At 40.0% G+C, this 17,299-nt stretch overlaps 1 protein-coding gene across 2 annotated transcripts in view; it reads left to right on the top strand.

Annotated features, from left to right (window-relative positions):
- WDR70 (WD repeat domain 70) overlaps positions 1 to 17,299 on the top strand; it is a 173,354-nt gene that overhangs the window by 98,196 nt on the left and 57,859 nt on the right. The gene's annotated exons all lie outside the window — the stretch shown is intronic.

The raw sequence follows: 17,299 nt of genomic DNA, 5'->3' as shown, positions 1-17,299 counted from the left end.
AATTTTTGTCACTATTTGGTGACTTGAATTTAGCCAAAAAATTAAAGTGAAAGTAATTATGAACTATTTTTTAAAGGCCAGACATTTCTACCTGCATTGTGTGCAGTCATGATTACAGAGAGTCATTTTGTAACTCTGTTTTCAATTTCATTATACATGTATCCAAAGCATAGCTCATAATTTCCTCTGAAAACCAGATCCCAAGCTTTGCCCTCTTAATGGCCTCCAAAAAAAGTTAATTTTGGCTTTTTTCTGATTATAAAAGTAATCAAGTAACCATAGTTATGTGTAAAAATGTTCACCCAAAATAGAAAAGCATCTGAAGAAAATGAGTCTCCTATAAACTACACCATCCAGAGGTGAGCATTTCTAGATTCCTTTCTGTACTCACATAAGGTGTGTGTGTCCTACAAGTGTGTTTGTTTCAGTGCTAATAATTAGCACCCCTCTTCCCTACCTGGAATCTAATGAGGAAATAAGACTAATCACTAAAGCAGGACAGATGAAGGCCAGAGTCCCCCTTTGTTACAGATGGTAGAGGAAGATGAAAGCCAGATGTGCCTGCTGACTAACTCCTGGAATTCGACAGACTTGTCTCCTCACCCCCACCCCAGTCTCATCCAACACTGAACCTGGCCAGGCTTGCTCCAGGAAGACTCAGGGCATGGAGAAGCAGAGACTTATTCCCTAAGGGCAGTTTGCACTCAAGAAAGAAAAGGGAAGCCCTGGCTGGTGTAGCTCAGTTGATTGAGTGTTGTCCCTGAGAGGTCACTGGTTTGATTCCTATCAGGGTACATGCCCAGGTTGTGGGTTCGATCCCCAGTAGCGGGCATACAGGAGGCAGCTGATTGATGTTTCTCTCTCTCATCCATGTTTTTCTTTCTCCTGCTCTCTTCCTCTTTTCTAAAAAATCAATAAAAACATATTAAAAAAAAAAAAAGAAATGGAAAAAAAGAAAAGAAAAGGGAAGAGCTGAGCCAAGCATTCTCCCCACATTCACAGGTCAGGTTAAGAAGCCATCTTCCGTCTCAGGAAAGCCTGAATGGGAAAAGGTTGGGCAGAGGACATCAGATCGAATAGTACCTCGGAGGCTATGGGAAATAGTTTGAAGACTCTTCTGAGGGCAATAGGGCCATTGGGTTTTAGAAGATTGACATCATCATCCAAGTTATATTTTAAAAAGAATCACACTAGCCCGGCCAGTGTGGCTCAGTGGTTGAGCATTGACCTATGAACCAGGAGGTCACGGTTCGATTCCCAGTCAGGGCACATGCCTGGGTTGTGGGCTCGATCCTGAGTGTGGGGTGTGTAGGAGGCAGCTGATCAATGATTCTCTCTCATCATTGGTGTTTCTATCTCTCTCTCCTCCTCTCTGAAATCAATTAAAAAATATATATATATATTATAATAAAAAAAAAGAGAGAATCACACTGGCTGTTCTGCATGGGGACAAAGGCAGAAGCAAGGAGATGGTTGGGGGTTGGTGGTTGCAGACATCCAGATCATTTCCTGGGCAAGAGATCACTTGTTTGATTCCTATCAGGGTACATGCCCAGGTTGTGGGTTCGATCCCCAGTGGTGGAGGTGATGTTTGGACTCTTTAGGGTTTTTGAAGCTACAATTGACAAATGGGTAAAATTTAATAAAGGTAATTTTTCCACAGTATTTAAAACTATGCCTTTTAAAAGTCTTGTACACTGGCATAATATAGATAATTTAATTTAGAAAATGATTCCATATAACCCATTTGATTATTACCTTTCATGATGCCTTAATTTTTCTAATGGTGAGTAGGCTTTGTGAGAGTAGAGAATTTAGATTGCATAAAAGCCTGCTTCAGTATTGTGTTATTTTAGCAAATTTCGAACAGCTAATTTTACTTTTATTGTTATCTTGTATTCATTGACAATATGGTATGAATGCTCCCCAATTATTTTTTTAAAAGACTGTTGGGGTTTTCTCTGGCACAAGTCACGTCCCGTGCAGTGTGTAGATAGGACTGCCGCGTCTTCTAAAAGGGCCAGGCTCTGGGCGCGCTGAAGAACCTAGAAGCCTATATAAGGGATGCCTCTCTCTGGGAGAGACTTCCTGAGCCGGCTCCTCAGCTGCAGGACAGCCGAGATTTATTCTGTAAGCTGACGAGGCCAAACATTACTGTCCTAACCATTATAAACAACATAGTAAATGTTAAATGTTCACTCCTAGAGCCACTAGTAGGACTTTATATACAGAAAGTAAAGTCTGAGCCAAAAATGTGAAACAGTTCTCTGGTCCGCGTGCATTCTCTTAACCAACCCTGATTCATTGCACACGGACGTGACGCAACCAGCAGTGACCGAGCTCCCAGGCCCTGGGTGCTTCGGGAATCCACCTGGCCTTTTCTTTTTCCTTCTTTCTTCTGCTAATTACTCAAGCCCTAATGATTGGCCACATTTCTTACAACTTCTCAGAAACTTGCATTTTTGTATGTGAGGCCGAAATGGAAAACATTGCAAGATTCTGTTAAACCTCAACAATTCAGACTATTTTAAATATTTACCCATTTTGTGACTTATCAGAGTTTTTGGGGCTTTCAACTTTATTCTACAAAGTAATGCGAGGATCAGATCTTAATTCAGAAGTATTTTTGAAGTCTTTGCCCAAATTTGCTTATAATCTAATCTAATAATAAACAAATATGCAAATTGACCATACCTCCGACACACCCAGAAGCCACGCCCACAAGCCACGCCCACCATCCAATCAGAGCGAGTATGCAAATTAACCCAAACCAAGATGGCTACAGCCACAGAGAGCAAGGTTCCCTAGGTAACAGAGGAAGCCAAGCTTTCTGCCAGCCGTTGCAGGCCTAAGCCTCCACTCAAGCTACAAAGTTTCAATTATAGAAGGTAAACAAATTCAAACAAATGGCGGCAGAATGGAGCTTGAGAGAGCAGGCCAGGGTTGCCGCTGGCAACGGGTAGCAAAGCTTTCCACACACCCTGGCCGGGCCCACCCGCTTAAGGCAACAAAGTTTCAATTATATCCCCAACACAAATGGATTCGGCCTCAGAGGGAGCCCCAGGCTTGGCTCTGCTCCAGGCTACAAAGTTTCAATTGTAGAAGGAAAATAAATTCCAGATACCAGGGTCTCTGCTTGCATCCCAGGGGGCGTGGCCCACCTGCAAACCACCACAGGCCCCTTGCTCAGGCCGCCCCACGCCCCAAGGGAACCCCACCCTGATCAGGGACACCCTTCAGGGCAAACCAGCTGGCCCCTACCCCTGTACCAGGCCTCTATCCTATCTAATAAAAGAGAACTATGCAGATTGATCATCACTGCAACACACAATATAGCTGCCCCCATGTGGTCAAAGATCCTGCCCCCATGTGGACACAGGATCGCCACCACAAGATGGCCAGCAGGAGAGGGCAGTTGGGAGGCACCCGGCCTGCAAGGGAGGACAGTTGGGAGGCACCCTGCCTGCAAGGGAGGGCAGTTGAGAGGGATCAGGCTTGCAAGGGAGGGCAGTTGAGAGGGATCAGGCCTGCAAGGAAGGGCAGTTGGAGGTGATCAACCCTGCAGGAGAGGGCAGTTAGGGGTGACCAGGCCAGCAGAGGAAGGAAGTTGGGGGCAAACAGGCTGGCATGGGAGTGATTAGGGGGTGATCAGGCTGGCAGGCAGAAGCAGTTAGGGGCAATCATGAAGGCAGGCAGGCAAGCAGTTGGGAGCCAGCAGTCCTGGATTATGAGAGGGGTGTCTGACTGCCCGTTTAGGCCCGATCCCAGGGATCGGGCCTAAACGGGCAGTCGGACATCCTTTGAGGGGTCCGAGATTGGAGAGGGTACAGGCTGGGCAACCCCCCTCCGTGCACGAATTTCGTGCACCGGGCCTCTAGTTAGTTATATAAAGAACTAGCGTTCCCGTTGCAGGAAAAATCCTGCAATAGGATTTCCTGCTGCACTCTACCCCGCCTCCGCTCCTCCCTTGTCGCCCGCCCCGCCTTCTCCGCCAGCCCGCCTGCTTTTCCCTTCGCCCCCGGCCCTGACTTTGCTCCCCCCCCCCGCCCCCCCGCTTGCTTCGAAGCTTTACTCCCTTCTGCAGCTCTTGGCTTCTTTCGACGCTGTCTTGATATGCAAATTAGCTGCCATCTTTGTTGGGGTAATTTGCATACTCATACTGATTGGTTGGTGGGCGTGGCTTGGCCAGTGGGCGTGGCTTGGGTGTAGCGAAGGTGCGGTCAGTTTGCATATTTGTCTGTTATTAGATAGGATTACTCTCACTTGAAGCTATCTGATAAAGAATTTTATAGTAGTTCCCCCTTATCTGCAGGAGACACGTTTTCAAGACCCCAAGTCCAAGCCTGAAACCAGACTGTACTGAACCCCATATAAACATATATTATGTTTTTTCCTATATCTATATACCTATGATAAGGTTTAATTGATAACTTAGGCACAGTAAGAGATTAACAACAATAACTAATAGTAAAATAGAACAATTATAACACTATGCTGTAATAAAAGCTATGTGAATGTGATCACTCTCTCAAATACCTTATTGTACTGTACTCAGCTTTCTTCTTATGATGATGTGAGATGATAACAGTGCCTGTGTGAAGAGATGAGGTGAGGTGAGGACGTAGGCATTGTGACGTAGCGTTAGGTTACCATTGACCTTCTGGCGATATGGCTAAGTGACTCATGGGTGGGTGGTGTATGCAGTGTGGCTATGCCTGAGAGAGGGGTGGTTTACGTCCAGGTACGAGGGAGTGGACAGCATGAGATTTCATCACACCACTCATAGGTGAAAGAGTTAAAACTTATGAATTGTTTATTTCTGAAATTTTCTATTTAATAATTTGGATCACAGTTAATTGTAACTTTGGAAAGCCAAACTGTAGATAAAGGGAACTACTGTACTTTTTGCAGGAAAAGTGTGACTCTCATGGGCAGAAAACACTGATGCGCATGGGACAGGTGGTGAAGGAGCCCGTACCTGTGTACATCACGGGATAACCCTGTTTTATTCTAAGAGACAGGTCTTATGCTCTCTCAGCCTGAAATATTACAGAGAGAGAAAGGGCTGATTTGTCCTAGACAATTGTATTATTATTTTTTTACCCATTGTCTATTACAGTTTACATTGTGGGCGACTGAACATATATCTGTACACCCCAGCACACACACCCAAAACTGAAATAGACATTTACTATAACAGCTTCTAATCTTGCAATATACAATGCATTCTTATCTATTTTTTCATTCATTTTTGTTTTTAAGAAGGTAGTGATCATAATCTATTAAATTGGTTTTATGACCCACTAATGAGTTAGAATCCAGAGTTTATACAGTACTTTAAAGCATGTCTCAAATATCATTGGATCTTCACAACAACCTTGTGAGGCAGGAAAGGCTAATATCAGTTCTTTCAAAACGTAGTTAAAGCCTATAACTAAAACAGAGAAGTTTTGAGTGATGATGAAAAAGAAATGGTTTGGGGCATCGAGTGACCAGAGGTCCCCATGAACACTGGGCACCTGAATGGTGAGGGAGAGGGAGGGAGCTGCAGATGGAGAACAGGAGGCGGATGGAGGCAGAAGATGCTTTGCCTGCCTGGGGATTTTTGCCTGTGCCCTTGAAGATATCTGATATGCCACCAGAAGTCACCTGAGCTTAGAAGGTACTAGGTTGTTAGTTTCTTGAAAAGCTACCAAAATTAGTTTGCTGGGCTCTGCCTATGCAATTACCATAGTTCACCCCCTGCCGTCTCAGCCATACTGATCCAGTCCAGTCTCTCTAGTTAAGCCTGTTTCCCAAACTTCATCTGTTTGCATAGTACTCTCCTAGTTCCTTCATATCTATAGACCACCTTGCTGTTTACTTAATTTAAAAAACGATTTATTTAAAAATTATAAATACTTTTGAAAATTGATGTAAATGCACATAACATGTAACTAACCACTTTAAAACATACAATCCAGTGGTTTTAAATGTATTCACAATGTTATGCAACTACCAGCTCTCTCTGGTTTCAAAACTTTTTATCACCTCATAAGAACATGCAGTGCCTATCAAGTAATCCCCCCAGACCCCCCTTCCCTAAGGAAACATTATAACACTGCTATAAATAAGAAGCCAAAGTTTCTGTAAATAGAGCATAGCAGTTTTTCAAGTTCTGTAAAAAGTAAAACAATTATAAATATTACCTAGCTGTCTGTCAAGGCTCTGTGCCTGAAATCCTTCTGTGTTCAAGAGATATTGGCAGGTGTTATGGAGGTATTAAAGACAAATTAGTGCCAGATCAAGACTTTCTGCTTGGTATAATCAGAAGAATTGAAGGAGAATTCTAAAAACATAACTCTCTTCCTATGAGATTACTGCTACTTAATGCTGTTCCCTTTAGCCACCTAAAATTTGTCAGCTGTAGCTGAATTCACCTTCACCTCCTCTCATTCCTCTTCTCATGAAAGGGACTGTACATTACCCCCATAGTTTTCTGTTACTGAGCCCCTGGAATTCAGCATGTTCTACCAGGTATGGTGAGTGTAATTTTCATTATTATCCTGATAGAATCACATCGGGTATTTACCAAATAGTGAACTAGATGCTTGGGGAGTTTTAAGGAAAGGACAGATACTACTTTCAAAAAATATAAATCTTGTTGTGAAAGTTAATTTATGCACAATTAACACAGAAAATAGAACAGATAATAGTCAGTTAGGTAAGTGGGTAGTATTCTAAAAGTTCACTGGCTTAAATTATTTGGAGCTTGAGTACTTTTTCCTGTAACTAAGACTTAATAGGAGTTCTTACTGTGAATGTTCTGTATTAGCCCAGTGTGGCTCATCTTTCTGTGCTGTTCTTTGCATTCCCCAGAGGTGGCTCTGGTGTGATAATAAGAGTACTTTGCCTCCCAGATTTTATTTTCCTCCTCTGAATAATGAGCTTCATCTCCAGCTGCTTATAAGGATGAAATAAGATAAACTTTGTGAAAGTGCTGGGCACAGGGCCTGGTACTCAGGAGAAGGTCAGTACGCATTCATTCTTTTATGCAGTCCTTTACATTCATAGTCCTTTTCAATATATTAAAGAACTGCATCAAGACCATTTTCCACATAAACCCAGTGGCATTGTTCTGATGTGACCTGTAGAATGTGACCAGACATTTCACCTCCTCTCACTGCTACCTACCTCTACATTAGTAATAGTGTGGTGGCAGTGATAGTAGTGATAATAATAATAATAATTAGAATAGGAGCTAACATTGCTTGCCTGTTATGTACCAGGAATTTTTCTAAATGCTTCCAATGTATTTGCTTGTGATACAGCTCCAAGGCTAATATTCCTGTCTCCATCTGAATGGTACGTTAACTGAGATTGAGTTATTTACCTAAGGATACACGTAAGGAGTGGGTAGACCTGGGATTTGACTCCAGGGAGTCTGGCTCCAGAGTCTGTTCCTTAACCAAATCTTTTGGGCCTCTCAGGGAGTGGACTCCCATTCTTCCTCTCCAGCTGAAGGACCATCAGCAAGGAAGAGATGGGGGGAGAAGGGGGACGGGGGTGACAGGGGAGGGGGCGCTCATTCTCCTCTAAAGGTTTGAAAAGCCAGTAATCGCATATGCTCCAGGGCAAACATGTCCAATAGAGGATCTGCTTCACACTGAAAAGACCCAACTTCCGTCTGTCTGTCCAGACAGGGCCTACAGAGTTGGGTGTGTGGGGAGCTAGGAGAGAAGGAAGGGGTAGGGGACATAGTGCAAAGGGAGTTTCTAGGCCCTTCTATCACGTTAACAAGGATCCAACTGCAATAGAGGTTGAGGAAGACAAGAAATCAGTTCAGACTCCAGTGACTTCCGAGTCATTCCCTCAGCTGTACTCCCAAGTGCTGTCATCTAAATCGGCTGCATTAGAATTACTTCCAAATTGTATTTCTGGTTTCCTTCATGAAAATAGTGTGTAGAGTCCACATAAATTGAAGAAATAATTCATTTTGCATTATATTTATGCCTTATATGTTTTATTACTGAGAGAATCAAGAAATGGCATAAAATTAAAACATTTTGCTAAGTTTAAATGTCCATAACTTAAATTCCTTGTCATTGACCAGATCTAGTAGCCAGATGACATCTTGCTGTTTTATTTTTAAACCTAGAAAGAGTTGTCTGTAAACCATTTAGTAGCAGAGCAAACTTTCCAAATGCTATGAGTTAAAACATATGGAGATGCTAAAGATACTTGCCCAGGGCTTGAATGTTTTCCCACACATAAACTGTGTATCTCAAAGAAGGAAAGATGTTTTAGACATTTCACTGAAATATTAATTTGAAACCCTAGCAAAACACATGATAACTTCTTATTTTTTTTAAAATTCTTCATTGTGGAAAGTATTACATATGTCCCCATTTTCCCTCATTGTCCTCTTGTATGCATATAAGCATAAACAATGGACACAAATAACTTATTTTTATATTGATAAATTGAGTACTTTTGTTAGATATGATAAGCCCCCATATCCCTAAATCCACATTCTTAGAAAGTGACCCTCTTATATAAGCCTGGAACTGATATGGTAGCTGTGTGTGTTTGAATGTTTGAGGTTGATAGTGATTGCTCATTTACATGGCGTTTCTCCATTTACAAAGATAGACTTGGACCAAGTGTTTCTATTTCATCTTATAAGACAGTGGTTTTCAATATTTAAAAAAACCAGTGCGTAGTCTGTTTTTCAGTTAGTTAAGAAGACTTTGTGACGCTTTATGTTCTGTACTCTGCTACAGAAACAGTGGATAGATTGAGTGTGCTTTTCAAATGAGTCTTTATGCTTACCCCACATAGTGATTTGCCATGCCTCTCTCGGCGGCTTTGGGGTGGGGTGATGTCGAGAGGGAGGCCTACTTTTTCCCCTTTCAGTAAAGGGCTGTAAGCAAGAGAGATGCCTGATCAGACTTAAGTTTTGAAGAACCACTTTGTTTTCCATCTGGGAGATAAATCAAAGGGAATTAGGCAGGTGGCGGTGGGGGGGGGGGGGTGGTCAGTTAGATTTCAGGTGAGTCCAGTCCCAAATGAGAGGTGATGAGGAGCTCAATTGAGTATATGGAGTGAGAATGGAAGACCAATCCAGAGAAGTGAATTAGAGAGTATTAGGTTACAAGGCACATATGACTTGGTAGATGTTTGTATCTGAGAAGTGAAGGGTGAGTGACTGACTAGTTTGAATGACTGGAGGCCTAAGCCACCCTCCAAGGAGGGGAGATCTGCCTGAGGAAGTGGGGGGAACAGAGGAGGCTGCAGGGAAGTCAGTTTTGGATGTGCTGAGTCACAGAATCTTCAACTCCATAGCCAACTCAGTTGAATAAGTCAATGAATTTATTAATTACTGGGGCTTGTATCCATACCCATTACTCTCTTTCCCCAAATTTTGACTGAAAAATGCCCTCACTTTTTGGCTTAGGGCTAGATTTCTATTTCCAGAACTTCACTGAGATTGGATTATTTGCTCCATGATCTCCTAGCCCAATTTCCTTGTTTTTGCTGATTGAATTTCCATGCCCTGACCCCATGCCTTCTTTACCTGTATTACCACTTTGCTTAGGACTCTGGCCCGTGTTAACGATGATTCTTACCAACTCCCTCGGTGCCTTACTCAGCTTTGGATCAGAATCCCTTCTGGATGCATGTATTGAGAGAGATGGCACAGTGATCCTCCATAGAGATTGTATTTTCTCCATGTCCCTCTGCACTAATTTTGATGGAAGTCGACAGGATACAACACTGCTGTGTCGAGGCAGAGTGCTGGACGAGGCCTGTGCCCTGCTGCTTCTGAGCTGCCGTTTGAAGTCACTCCTTCTCCGCTACAATGGAGAATTCTGACTGTAATGTACAGATCTACTAATGCTGAGATGTTAGTGAAAATGTGAGGAGTGAGACAGAGTCCTTTAGCATGATTTTAATGGATTTAATAACCTTTTCCTGTTATTTAATGGAGAACTATCAGGAACTTGAAACTCTCTTCACCTTTCTTATCCTGTCTGTTAGGACACTAAAATGAGTTTATGTTGCAAGACTGAGGCATGTACATTTTTTAGCACTTTGAGGTCTAATGTGCTTTTATGTATATTATGGTGAGCTAGTAAGTTGAGTTTGAAAGTCATTATGGTGTAATGGTTACCAGTGTACACTATGGAGATATACCTGAATTCAAATCCAGTCTCTGCCATTTATTGATAGTTTCTTCAGTTATAAAGTGGGGATAATTACAGCACCGTTCCCCCCCCCCCCCAGGCTTGTTAGGACTAAATGAGTGGTGTGTGTATTTGCATATGTATGTGTGTATATATATGTGGTGTGTGTGTATGCACGCTTGGAACAGTGCTTGGGAGGTAGTAAGCTCTCTAATGTTAGCCATTGTTCAGCCTCATCAGTTCAGAAGTTTATTTATGTTTGTTTTTCTGGTTGACTTCAACACGTCAGGTCCTAACTCTCTGAGTCCGTAGTGCCTTTCCTCTCAGTGAACCTCTCCAGTATGTGTCGCACAGAAGAAGGTCACCCTGATGCTGAGATCTGAGATCACACTTTGTGAATTGGTATGGTGCTGAATTAGCTCTGTTCTTGGCAGTTATTGGAATCTATGCAGCATCTGAAGTTTTCGCTGAGTTGCTTATAAGAGAAAGTGATAACTGACACTTGTTTTCAAGAGCAAGACTAAAATATTTGCTTCAATGAATTATCTTTTAAGTATTTCTAGAATAATTTAATATACATAGCCCTTAAAGAAAAATATGTACCTTAATTAAATGGTTTTATTAGCCAGATGAACAAAAGCTATTCACTGGCTGCCCAAGGGATGAGTAAGTTAGAACATTCAGAAGAGACGGAAACATGAAAACAACCCCAGAGAGGGCCTTCATTTAAATGATGAACAGCAGCTTCATTGTGTCCAGCCTTTGAAATTCTTCCCCTCGTTGCCCATTGGAGTAAGTTTTCCTTAAATAATTACCATATTAATATGATGGAAAAACCTGAAAAAAATTTTCCCAACAACTTTACACTTTCTGGCCATGTGATTAAGACTCAGTGAAGCAATTTTAATCATTATAATAGGACCATGATTTCCCTCCCCCCTCCCCCCAGTGGATATGGACATTATCTGTGAAGACGCATTAAAACTTCCTCAGACTTTTATTGTAGTTATTTAGAAGTCTATTTAAAGGAAAGCCAGAGAGCTCACTGGGGCTGCTAGCAAGACAGGAAGAAGTTAAAAATTACTCTCTAAATACTTTCTCTGCCCCATCTGTGGGTTCAGGAACTCTGGTCTATGAGCCTTATTTATGCACAAATTTGTCTTAATACCTTCACTTTCTTGGCTCTTAGCTCTTTTAGGTCTGAGCTCATTGTATAATTTTCTGTCCATGGCTCTAGCCTTTTACCTCTGAGCTGATGCCAGTGTCATCTGTTTTGGGTTATAAGCTCCTTGAGGGCAGTGCGTCTCTTTTGGCTTGGGTTCGACAACACCCTTTGATGGTTATCATGATGATGAAGTGGTTTGCTCCCTTGATTTGAAATATACTCTTGACTTCTGGTTAGCATAGTTTGAGATTTCACAATATTGCAACTATTTCTTAATATTCATCAACTTTCCAACTGTGTGTGTCATAGCAAAACAACATAATAGCTATGGTATTGTTTGTTGATCATTTTCTGGGTACTAGAAGTGTGTTTGAGCACTTTACATCTATTATTTCATTGAATTCTAGAATTTGTATTACAGTCTCATTTTATAGATGAGAAAACTAAGGCTTAAAGAAGTGAAATAACTTGCGTCTTGTGTACAACTAGAAATATTAAAACCAAGAAACTCAGGTCCATCTGACTGCAAAGGCACTGCTTTCAATCACGGTTTTATTTGACCCCCATGGATATTTGTATGTGCTATTGATTCTTTTATATCTCTGAAATACATATTTAAATTTTTTGTTATAGAATGCTTATAGAGTTCTCATAATTCTAATACCATGCCATTGAAAAACAAGTGTATTTCACTTATTTGTCTTCATGGATTAGGGAAAAATTCTAAAAATATCTTATGTAATTTATCTAACATTGAAAAACCTGTGTTAATGCTGTTTTATGGAACGAACATTCCTGATGGTAGCTGTCAGTGTTGCTGCATTTTGTATTTCCATGATAATTCTATAGCTGTGTCTCAGCTTTTCTGATGTAGTAGTCACTAGTCATTGATCAATAGACTATTGTGCGGTTTTTCTTTGAGAGAATGATGGAGTTAAAAATAATCACAATAATAATTTTAAAAGAACATGCTGACATTTAGATCTAAAGACTTTCTCCTCTAGGCTATAAAGTCTTGAAAGTGGGTCACACTCTGGGTTTAAACTCTGAACAGATACTTGCTCTCTGTATTAGCTTACCTTTTGATCTCAAAGCTGCACTTATTCTTGACTTCAGTGAATTTTAAATTGTCCTTCCAAATTTGGAAATACTGTGTGAAATGAAAAATCACTAGTCACTTAAAGGAGATCCGTAAATAAACAAGTTTGTCCTTTTTTGTTCCGTCCCCTCGAAGAATTGGAACTTTGCTTTAGTCGGTGATTTAAGCTAGAAATAGGAGGCAGCTTAAAAGTGCAGACCCTCATGCTTACTTGAATGAAATGAGGTGTAGGGTAGCATCTTTAAAATTCCTGTTAGGACAGTTTCTTATTGACCAGGGGACAGTGGACAGGAGAGTGTTTGTGGGCTGTACCCAGCCTAGCCCGTTTCTCGGCGTCAGCATCATTGACATTCCACTTGTTTGCCAATACTCCATTCATTACGGCAGCATTGCTGTGGGTCTTGTGAACTATTTTTCCTCAGTTCTACCACCACCACAAACCACTGAAGAACATGACCTTTAGCCTTTCCTCTTTTATTTCTCTGATTCATAGCACACTTTCTTATACTTAGAATTTCTCTTCCGGATTTCCCTGCCCTATACTGCCTAGTTCCAGTAGATAGAAACCTCAGGTCACTTCTCTGCTATAGGTACTGAACTCTGAAACACTTAATTTTGTAAATTGATTTTTGTTGTTCTGTATGGTGGTGTAAACTATTTTAGAGAGGCCTGTTTATTCTATGGCCGGAGAAGATTGGTGATGGTGGGGAGGTGTCATTAAAGGTTACATTAAGTATTCTAGATCTAGTAACTTCCAATAGAATATTTGATTTAAATATACCTGTAGGAGTTTTGAAAGTGTGATTGCTAAAAGTGTGGTACCTGCTTTCTGAGAGTAGGTCTTCCTTTATTAGTATAAACTCCCTACAGTTAAGTTGACAAGTATTTATTGCAAGATCAACTAACTAGTGATGATTTATTTCACATTTTAGTTGCTTAGCCTACTATTACCACCTCCCCACAGTATTACCTGGTCTATTTTCTGTTTCTCTCTATATTAGCATTAGTTTTTCCTCCGAAATGCTTAAGTCAAGTTCTTTCTTTTGTTTTTCTTCCTCCATTTCTTTATCGTCTTAGTATGGAAAGTAATAGTTAAAAAAATTCTTTAAGTTTAGAAAATAAACTATATTATTTGTCCTATTGTTACTTATATTTGACATTTTAATCTTGATTTCTGTTACCAAGATTTAAAATAGGAGCACTGAGGAGACATTTGAAAATGAGAGTATAGGTTACTATCCTATATCCAGATATTGAAGGGGTCCCATTAAAGATGTTCTCAAAGACAGTATTTCCAGCATAAAGCTGTCCAGATAAGACAGGTACCAGGCGCTCATAACAAGCAGGAAGTGGGAAGTAGAATTCGAATTAGAAAAGAGAACCTTGTTGGCGGCCCAGTGCCTAGGGGTACACAGTGAGCATGCCTTGCATGCTGACTCACAGGGGACTGAAAATGGAGAGGCATGTCTCTCTCACCTAAGGGTGGCATAGGAAAAAGAAAAGGGTAAAGAGAGAGATCAACAAAAACTCATCCGCAGCTGTTTTTATGTCTTCAGTTTCTTACTGCCAGCTCCTAATTAATTCCATCAGGTGTTCATAAATTGAGAAAATAAGCCAGCACTCTCAGTTCACCTCATTTTTATTGCATAAATACTATTGCCAGATCCATTATTTTAGAAGATTATGATCCAGATCTAAGTATGAAAACAATTCAAAACTGACTAGAATTACACAATACATTTTTTGGTGTTTTTTTTTTTTTTTTTCGGTTTTGTTTGTTTTTTGGTGAGCAATAAGTGATTTGTTCTCCTAAAAAGAATGAAAACTCATTTGCTAATTAATTCATAAATCCAGAAATATTTTGAAATTTTTAAAAAACACATATTTTTATTGATTTTAGAGATAAAGGGAGAGGGATAGAGAAATAAAAACATCAATGATGAGAGAGAATCATTGATCAGCTGCCTCCTGCACGCCCCACACTGGGGATTGAGCCCGCAACTTGGGCATGTACCCTGACCAGGAATCGAACCATGACCTCCTGGTTCATAGGTTGATGCTCAACCACTGAGCCACGCCGGTCAGGCTATTTTGAACTTCTAATGACAGTTCTTACTTCTATCAAATATAGGATTAGATAAGAGGTAAAATGTTCTTTAGAACATGAATATTATACTTTCAAAAACATTGTCAAGCTTCACTTTTTCATGACTTCCTTGGGCATTTTGGGAAGTAATTTTTAGATTTTCTAAAATCTTTTAAACTTCACTCAAATGAAAAGACAGAATAAGAGCAAATTCCCTTTCCAGCCTTCCTTAGGGGAAGGCTAGAGCTTTGTGTCTGCAGTCGCTTCAGAAAAGGTGGAAACTCGGAGGGGTCTTCCCAGCTGCAGTCGATGTGATGTGTGACCGTTGTGACACTACCCAGGCTGTAACCAGACACATCCTGCAAAGGCTGCCTGAACTTGGTGAATGTTCTCATGAGACCTGGAAACAGAGTTGGTGCTTGTTCTTCTAGCTAGCTCATAATTTATACAAGAAAGGCAACAGCTCTGCGTTTTTGGTAACCTGTGATATTTCCAACCTTACTAAACTATGCCTCATGTTACAATGAACTGAGGGACAGCTGAAATCTCTTCTAAAACCGTTGCCAGTCAGTGGAGTAAGTTGAGTGTCTTTCATTCAGTGCCGTGCCTGTGACACTCGTGAACTCATTTGGCCACTTTCCCACGTTCACATTGTTGTACATCAGCTGTAGCCAAATGTCTGTGTGTCAACTGTGCGACATAAAATGCTGAACGTCAATACTTTTCTCATGAAAATAATTCATAGTTTAGCTTTGAGTGCCTCAGACACAGGAGACACTCAATAAATATTATTGACAGACTGAAGTTTGTGTAAAGAGGAGTTTCAGAAATATAAAATGGTTGTTTTTTCATGGAAACAATTTGTTTTCCACTTTTCTTTTCACAAAGAAACCCCCATACTAAAAACAGCTCATCCGTAAATATGTAGGATGAGCAAATGAAAATGTTTATTTTTGAGAGGATGTGCTAATAAGTACTTTTCTTCAGCGTATTTTCTTTCTTTATTTGCTTGACTAAAGTGGTGATAATGTCTGCAATGTATGAAGAACCTGTGGGTCCCTTTTTAAAAGGCCGTGTCTTTCAGGCATGTTGAATTTTCTTTTGTTTTTATATACATTTACGAAGCTACTCTACTGTAATTTATGAGGCTGTAATTTAGAAACTTACTGTAATTAATCTCAATATTGACTTGAATTTAACTTTTTTTTGTTAACTTCTTTTTAAAGAATAGCATTTCCCCCTAAAAAAGAATTAAATATTCCAGAGAAAAAGAGCTCTTCTTTTAGTGATAATCTGTTGGTAGCTAGATTGTCAGAGGTCACTATAAAATAAAATATCAACAAACATCCTTCGTACTCTACCGATTTTTTGTCATCTGGAGTTTATGTACAAAAATAGTGGTTTGAGATATTTGTTTGGCTTTAATGAAACAACATTATGAAGTTGAGCATTTGCTGCTACTTTGTAGTTTGTTATTCACAGCCTTTGAATTATAGCTAAAAATAAGCATGCCTTTTTTTATGAAAGGAAGAGTAACTGGACTTTTCAAATATGAAATTTTATTTACATATTTTATTTTTTTGATAAGTTGTGGTATGAGTGCACACACACACACACACACACACACACACACACACACACAAATGGAATATTATTTAGCCATAAAAATAATAAAATCTTGCCATTTGTAAGAATGTGGTTGAACTTTGAGGGCATTATGTTAAGTGAAATTAGCTAGGCAAAGAAAGACAAATACTATGTGGAGTTACATATATTTTAATCCATGTAAATTGGATTAAAAAATGTTACAGCACATAAAAAAATGGTAATTTGGAGCAAGAATTTTCTTTGCCATTTTGTATTTTTATCTCTTCTAAATTGCACTGATCCTATTGAATTTTGTTACTTATGACCCTGTTGAATTTTACTTGTAAGGCATTAAGTTTCTTTTTTTAAATTATTAACATTGTTAGCATACACTGAATAATTTTTGAAGTGGTTTTAGAAATCATTTAGAAATACATAAAACGAAACAATGTGAATTTTGAATGATGAACTCCCTGAAGCATATTCCTGTACCCAACTTTATAAAACTCAAATCAAATTTTTCAAAAGGCATTTTAAAAAGGGTGCTTGTGCATACACTAGAAAGCTTCATGTAAAAAGGTCCCTGGTCTGAGATATGCAGGGTAATGACAGGAGACAGTCAGCTCTCTGAGTAAGGATCAGTCTGGGCAGAGGTAGAGTGAAGAATGGAAGTCTAATGACAGTACCACTCAGGTGTAGCTAGAGCAAAGGGTTTTTACTGGGAGTAGTAGGAAGACGGGCCAGGAAGCTAGGTTTGGGTCAGGCCAAGGAGGATGACTGTCATTGCGCCTGATTTTAGACATTCATTCATTCACTTACTTTCTTACCTATTTACTTACTTACCTTCTTATTTTGCAATGTCAGTTCCCAAAACTTTATGCATATGGAAGTAACACAACCAATAGAAAGGTTTAGAAAGATTAACTTGGTTGAGATGAAAGAAATGAGATCTCTTCTTACCTAAAGCTAATATAAAAATGAAAACTGGGATGAAGCAGAGGAACATCATGGGAAGTGGGACTTGAGATCTTGAGCAGGTTATTAACCTTTCTGACCCTGTGTGGTGCATGTGAACAATGGATGGAGTAATAATATCTTTCCTAATTATCTTACTGGGTGGTTGTGAGCATGGAAAGTGATAATACACAATAAAAGTGCTGTGTACACTGTGAAGCTTGCATGCATTTAGGCTTATA

This window comes from Eptesicus fuscus, chromosome 4, assembly GCF_027574615.1.
Source record: "Eptesicus fuscus isolate TK198812 chromosome 4, DD_ASM_mEF_20220401, whole genome shotgun sequence".
In the NCBI taxonomy this organism is placed as follows: Eukaryota; Metazoa; Chordata; class Mammalia; order Chiroptera; family Vespertilionidae; genus Eptesicus; species Eptesicus fuscus.
The sequence above is the reverse complement of the archived record's forward strand: the minus strand, read 5'-3'. Positions and strand labels throughout refer to the sequence as shown.